General features: G+C 36.2%; 1 protein-coding gene across 1 annotated transcript in view; it reads right to left on the bottom strand.

Annotated features, from left to right (window-relative positions):
• CSNK2A2IP (casein kinase 2 subunit alpha' interacting protein) overlaps positions 1–7,999 on the bottom strand; it is a 156,892-nt gene that overhangs the window by 99,768 nt on the left and 49,125 nt on the right. Inside the window, exon 2 of the mRNA XM_027766086.1 lies at positions 2,731–2,842. The gene's annotated coding sequence lies outside the window, so the exon portion shown is untranslated. The remainder of the gene's footprint in view (positions 1–2,730; positions 2,843–7,999) is intronic.

Here is a 7,999-nt window from a genome sequence, read left to right as displayed (position 1 = left end):
GAAGATTTGTGCCATACAGTCAGTGGTTCAGACTAAAAATTCCCATTCATTTCAGCCTTCATTTTTGTAAGTGAGCCCACCAGTCTCATTACTACCAGGTCACCAACCTTTTAGTCAATGTTTGTTAGCTGCTGAATAAAATAAGCACTTCTAGGACAAGCTCAAATGACATTTCTTTGAAGTCTCACTTATGCCAACTTAAATAAATTTTTCACCCCAAATTTCACTACCATTTATCAATCTTGCCACTTGAATTTTATGCTCAAATATTTTCATTTTATGTTTCCTTTTATGATGTTTCTATTACATGAAATTTGCTATAGTCTGGGTGTCTTTTTGAAATGTGTTAGAACTTGATGGTATGGTGATGGTGTTAAGAAGAAACTTAATACCATCATGGTATTAAAAAGTGGGACCTGTATGCGTGATTAAGTGATGAGGGTGGACCTCTGAGTGTGGTGGCATGGTAAGGAGAAGGAGGGAGATCAGAAGAAGCACACATGGATACGGCTGCACTCTCCTGTTCTCTCGTGACTCCACACCCTCTCCGTGTAGTCTCAGAATCCAACCAACTACAAAACCCTTAACAGATGTGCCCCTGGACCTCGGTCCTCCAAACCATGAGCTGAATAAACCTCTATTTGTATAAATCACCCAAAATCAGGTGTTTAGTTGTTGTTGTTAGCAGTGGAACAGACTAGAACAGTAATGCTTTATGCTTTCTCTTTATTTCATTCCTCATCCTGTTGTACATCCTCTGTAGTGTATATGCCATGTTTTACTCACCTGGGTCAGTCTATGACTCAAGACCCAGCCAGGCTCCTCAATTCATTTTCTTCTCTGAGCTCACATTTGTATTTCCCTTCATTGGAAAACACTAAGGTGGGAGACCTCACAGCGGGGAAGGCTTCCCATTTCTTCTCCAGCTTTTCCGACTATAATTAAGGTGGCAACCTGATTGCATTAGCACTCTAAACGTTGCTATCTTCAATTTATGGAGGAAGAAGTAGAAATCCTACTTTAGTCTCAGGCCTTTAGATCAAGTTATTTCTATAAGGAAGAATCAGTTCTATTCATCACTATTTGCCCAATGTTCAGCGCATTACCTACATATAAACGCTTAATAAACATCTATCAAATAAATAAATGACAGTATGAATGAAAGATTGACATAGATGTTAGATCCTTTTTGGTCCCTTATCTGTGTGTCCAAGCAATGGATGCAGGAGCAGAGTGAATAAGAAGATTGGCTACAACATTTTTCGCATCTGAACCTGGATTGCTATCCCTAAATACCCCTCACATTAGTGACATACTAGAATGTAGGTGTGATTTTTTTTTTAATGTTGAAAAGTTGATAAGATGTCTTCTCCAAAAGATTAATGAATATAGACCAAAATATCCATTTTGGCTTAGGGATGAAGTAGCAGGGCCAGCTGAGCTGCAGTGGTGCGGTGGTAGCCTGCCATTCAGTGATGCTAGATCCACATGGAAATCAGAATTCAGTTTTCAGGTTCACCTGTACATGTGGCTGTGTGCAGGCATGTCAGTGATCCAACTGGGTAGGAAAACTTGGGGGAGGATTATGGCATGAGACCCTCTTGAGGGACAGAGGTCCTGTGTTTCTTTCTTTCTCTCTTTTTCTCTCCCTCTCTGGCATGAAGGAAATAAACTTTTTTTTCTTGTAATTCACTATAGGGCACATGTGCTCGTTGGAGAGAGAGGCAGGGCAGATGGCCACACTACAATCCTTTCTCCTCCACTGTCCTCTTGGGATTTCGGGCACAGGCACATATACCCAGCATGTTACTTAAGCTGCAGGTCTGGTATTTGAACTGTACAGTCGGCACAGGGTGATGCCTTAACAATCACATCACCAGTTGGCATAATAAACTAAACACACACACACACAAGATGTAGTAAAATCTTAAATATAACAAACTATTTCCAAAAGAATTCCAAAGATGTCTTTAATTCTTACACTATTGTTAGAGAGTGCATTCCTCAAAAAGAATGACATCATGCAAAAATATCACCTAGGGCCAGCCTATAGCACAGTGGTTAAGTGCTGTACATAAAGGCCACATACCACATGGCCAACTGCGGTTTAAATTCCAGTTCTGGAGGTTTGAAAAACACACCAAGAGCATGTGCAAGCATACTCCATACCTGACAGGATGGAGAAATGGAGAAAAAAAAAGAATTGCAGAATGTCCATGCCCCAATGGAGTGTGTTTCCTCTCTCTCTCTCTCTCTCTCTCTCTCTCTCTCTCTCTCTCCCAGATGCCCACTAACAACAACAAAAAAAAAGACACATGTATCAATATAGCTGTCTTACCATGTTTGTGACCATAATTACACTTTTTTGTATGCCTGTCTACTCTGAAAGACCTTGCACTCCCAAGACTGTCTAATACATCTTTGTATCCTTAAACCTAGAACACTTACTACCTAAACTTAAAACTATTTCTTTAAAAACAGTTAATGAATATATGAGGGTATACCTTTGCTGATAGCATGCTTTCTTTGGATATCTATCTAACATCAGTATATGCAAGGGACTGTGAAATCGTTTAGCAATGAGCAAAACTTACATATACCCTGCTACCAAAGAACAAGAATGAAAAACAATTCCAAATAAAGAATGATCTGTCTCCATATCTGAAGTTCCTAAGTGAAGATATATCAAGATGTCTTTTCCAGTAGCTCAAGACTTGATGGCCAGATTACCTTTCAACTTGTAATCATTAAACAAAGCCTCCTGGCTTTTGGATCTCATGTCTATGGTTTCTCTTCACATTCAAGACGCTGCTTCCCTCTGCTTTAACAGTGAGCCTGTGGACTATAAAGAGTTACCCTGATAAAGATGGAGCGCACATTTTGATAGGTATAGCATTTAAGAATGTTTTGGTCTGTATATGCCTCTAATTTATTTTAATATTAATTTATCTAACAGATGCTTGAGTTTAATATTTAAGTTATGAAGTGTTTGCATTTATATTAGCGGGATACTCTAGCATTGTTATTCTTTACAACTTTAAGAGTTCAAGGACAAAGAGAAAGTATATTTGTCTTCCTGGTTCACTGATGACGGAACAGAGGCATGGAATATTTAAGTATCTTATTCTAAGTCATATAATGAGTCTTGATTAAAATCACTGTTAGAAATCAAAGCTTTTTGTTCAATGAGTTCAACAATGGACTATTCATCTTCCTTGGACATTTTGCATAAGTAATAGCAGCTCAAGTTAAAAGACAATTCCAGTGGCCATAATATCTATATTCATTCTACATTAAAGCATTTAATTTTCTGTTTATGAATTCAGCATATTTCTCTGAGTTGGATGTAGTTCAGTGTTTTATTATAGGAAATCATATTTTTTCCTGTAGGTTGTCAGGAAACAGTTACCCAGTTTTACTAAGTTAAAACAATGGTTCTTATCCAAAAAGCTGTTATAAGTAATGAAAATGAAATCAATTTACTGGCTCAGCTCCCAGATTAAGAATTGCTTTATGAATAAATAAAATAATATATGGCATCTAAAAGGGGAATGGCCAATTTATGTATTATCAGGTTACTTTTTACTTCTCACTTGTAGTAATGAAATACTGTTTAGAGTTGTGATGCCTCAAATTATAGTGTGATTTTACAAAATAAAAAATAAATAAGAAATAAACAACTAGAAATTTTTATAATAATAGCAATAAATAATTAAAAGGCTGAATTTCTGAAATACTCTTATATATGCTGAGCAATTTTAGTATATTATGAATGCCGATATTATAATACATCTCTTCAAATAAAATTACAAGTGCAACACTGTATGTATGCTATTACAAATGTAACGCAAAACAAAACAAAAAGTCACAATAGAAAAATTGATAAAGAACTCTTCAGGGGAAAAAAATACAAGCTAAACAGGGCAGCCTTGACACACTTATAGCTAAAACGTATTTAAATTATAAAGAGAGAAAACAGGAATTGAGAGCAGCTCTCTTTCCTTTCATTCTATAATCCTTAACAAGATTATTTTATCTTTACCTAGGACTTCATCTGACAATTATACTCCTTTAGACTGTAAATGCTTATTTTCCCCTACGTAGACCTTTTTTCTGCCCTCCAAACACATATATCCACTATATATTTATCATCTCTTAAAAATATCACTGCCATACATTTGAACATTGATACCTTCCTCAGCCCCTCCCTCTCCCTTCCCTGCCATATCTAGTTTATCACTAACCCTTTTATCCCTTTGAATTACCTCCAGAATATATTAATTTTTTTTTTCATTCTCAATTTACCACTCTATTTTAAGCCACCATCATGGACTATAGCAACTTTCATTTAATATGACTCCACTCCAGTCTACTCTCCACATGACAGTCATATTTACCTTTTTAAAAAGCTATCATAATAATGCTATGTACCTGCTTAAAATCATTTAGACTAAGGACAAACATGGCATCAAGATCATGATCTGGCCACCAAGATATCTTGCAAGCTAATCTACATGCTTCTCCTACTCTCTCCTATCATGGTCATTTCCCATAGTTTCACTGTGTTCATTCCCACTACAAGAGTTTTGCTCACACTCTTCTGGGTAGAAAGTGCCCCCCTCCCCTTTTCATCTAGTCAACACTTGTTCATCCTTCAGATTGCAACTACCTTTTACTTTCATAAGAAATCTTTCTCTCCTCTCTTTCATGAAGAGAAACTGCTTGATTATATATTTTAAAGAATGGCAGTACTCCTCCTGTTCATCAATATCTGTCTCCTCCACTAGACTATTAACTTTAAAAAGGCAGAGAGGCAAGCTACATGGTGGCACAGTGGTAAAATGTGATGCTCTGCCAGGCAAACCCTCATGAAAAGCTTGCCAGGTAACGTCCAGAGCCCTTCTGGAGTGTACAGGCACTAGTGCGCCTATGACTCGGGATGGCGGGGCTAAGTTGGATCATGGTGTCAAGATTCTATTGGGATGCTCTTTCTATGTATCTTTCTCTCACACACGCTCACAGAGTGAACAAGTAACTTTTAAAAAAAGGAGGAGACAAAGAAGGCCTATGATTTTACTCACCATGATAACTCCAGAATAAAGCAAGTGACTACGTATAGAATATGTTCAAAAACTATTAGTTTGAGATGATCAAAATTAGAAGCAATTAACTAATAAATAATTATAAAATAAATATGTAAAATTGAACTATTTTAAATATTCTAAACATGTAGGAACATAGTCAGCAAAACATGTGAAGAACCTGTACACATAAAAACTAGGAAAAAATGAGACAAAGTAAAAGATTAAATGAATAAATAAATATACACACTGTTTTAGTGGATTGACAGATCCAATGCTATTAACATGTTAGTACTTCCCAAATCTACTTGCAGATTCAACTCAATTCCAATTAAAATTCCAGCATATTCTTATTTGTAGAAATTGACTAGCTGATTTGACAACTTGACTTTATCATTAGTGTAGAAATACAAAGGATTTAAAATAGCTAAAACAATTTTCAGAAAAAGAAAAAATTGGGGGACTTGCATTATCTTAAAGTGTGTCTAGAATGGCAGCAGAGAAGAGAGTCCTAAGTAGATGTACGCATAAGATCAACTGGTTTTCATAAAGGTGCCATGACAATTAAAGGAAGAAAAAGTAATAGTTTCAACAAATAGCGTAAGAACTATTGGAAATCGTTATGGAAGCACTGAGCTTTGACCCTTATTTTATTTCATTTTGAAAAATTAACTGGAAATGAACCATAAAATTAAATTCAATACTAACATTAAAAAATTTTAGAAGAAAAAAGTAAATCTTCATTGTCTTTGGTCATAATCTTTGGATAAGCAAAGATATCTTTGGAAACAAAAAGAACACAACATAAAAATACTGATAAATTGGGAACCAGCAGTTAGCGTAATGGCTATGTCGCTGGACTCCCACGTAGTTGACCGTGGTTCGCGTCCCGGACCCGGTGGCTTAGAACTCACGCCGGGCGCGTGTGCGTGCATGCCCAAGATCCCGAGAGGAGAATGGAGGAGAAGGGATTGCGGCGTGACCATCCCCCCTGGGGGGTGATTTCTCGCTTTCTGTCTCTATGTCTCTCTCTGTCTGTCTGGCGAGCGCACGCGCCCTATAACGAAAATCTCTCCAAAAAAAATACTGATAAATTGAAACTCATGGACATTTAAAAGTTTACTCTTCAAAATACACCATTAGGAAAAGAAGGGGATAAACAACAAAAAGAAAATTTTATCTATGTATGTGCACACAAACACGTACATGCCATTATGTCAAAGAACTTGTCCAGACTATATTAAGAAAATTATAATTTATTAAGAAAACTGTCCAATTTATAAAAGCAGTCAAGAGATAAATAATTTTTCTAAAAGTTATAAAAATAACCAACATATATGTGAATATATAGTCAATGTCATTAGCCACCTTAGAAATGCAAAATCAAACTATCAGATTCACTATCCACTGGTATGATTAAAATGTTTTTAAAGCCACACGTTGGTAGTGACATGGTTAAATAAAACTTTTTTTTGGTAATGGAAAATGGTACATTCACTTTGGAAAGCAGCTTAGCAGTTCTTTATAAAGAAAAAAAAAAGTATATATATACACACACTTCCATAAGAAAGAAGGAACTACTAATACATACAGGGGTATGAATAAGTCTCAAAATGTTACACTAAGCAAAAGACTCAAGACACAAACGATGTGTTCTAGTATTTCATTTACATGAAATCTTAGGGAGGCAAAAGAAATCTCTGTTAACAAACCAGCCCCATAGCTGCCTAGGGGCTAGGTGGACACACTGACTATAAAGGGACACAGGACGTTTTTCCCGGAATTTCACACATTCAATACTTTGATTGTGGTGGAAAACAGGAATACATTTGTCAAAGTTCATGTCAAAATACAGTACTGAAAGTAGATAAAATCTTTTGCTTGCAAATTACAACTCATAAGACAGAATGAAAATAAGTAAAAGACAATAAGAAAGTCTTAGCCCTCGTGACTACTACCAAGTCTCATTTCAAAGTGGAGAAGTGAGAACCCCCTCCTCCCTTAGGAAATAGCAGATTTGCAGTAATCTTGTGTGCATATTTTCTTTGGTTAACAACAAAAATAAGCCTCCAGCCTGTCCTATCAGCTCTCAAACTTTCCTTCATGATATTCTACATGTCTTCCCCACTGAAAATTTTGATCCCATTTTAAACTTTAGGCATAATATAACACATGTCAGGGAATCCCAGAAATGCTGTGGAAAAAATGAAATTAGAGTAAGGGTTCATTTTTGAAGATTCCAGGTGTATTTCTTGATTCACAATCTGCCTATTTTGTTCAGTTTTTCAGTGATTGCTCTCTATATTTCCTAACTTTAAGTGTAAACGTGTTTTCTCTGAGGACATACTATTACTGGCATTTTCTTTCAAGCAACAGTGCCCCACACAACACTTAAAATGATACAGAACTGGGTTCACGTCTCCCTTATTCTTTAACACTGTTTTTAGGTCATTACCTCTGCTTGTTAGTGGCTTATGTTGTTTAGGTCTTTGACTCTCCCAAGCCCCCTGTTTTATCAATCTCTTGGTCATTTTCCTTATTCTCTAGTTATGGCACCTAAATTCCAATACTCCTCTCTGACCAAACTGTACCACTTCCTTTCAATTTTACATTTTGAATTTTATATCCAATATTTTACATCTCTGATGGCATTTGTTTCCATTCATTTCAACCACATATTTCTATAGCCACAAAATAAGCCAGACAATCATATTAATGTGCTTCAACATCTCCGCTGTCTGACCACAATCTCCTTAAATTCTAAACATGTCATGCTGCTACTGCAATTACACTTGTTTTTAAAATGATTATCGAGTCCATCAAACCATTGCCTCTAACTATTTTACTCATTACTCTTCTTTTTTTAAGAAGTTTTTGCCTTAGAGCACGTGCGTTCACCCGAGAGAGAGAGAGAGAGA

This window comes from Tupaia chinensis, unplaced genomic scaffold (genome assembly GCF_000334495.1).
Source record: "Tupaia chinensis unplaced genomic scaffold, TupChi_1.0 Scaffold000009_1, whole genome shotgun sequence".
NCBI lineage: Eukaryota > Metazoa > Chordata > Mammalia > Scandentia > Tupaiidae > Tupaia > Tupaia belangeri.
This window is presented reverse-complemented; position numbering and strand designations above follow the sequence as displayed.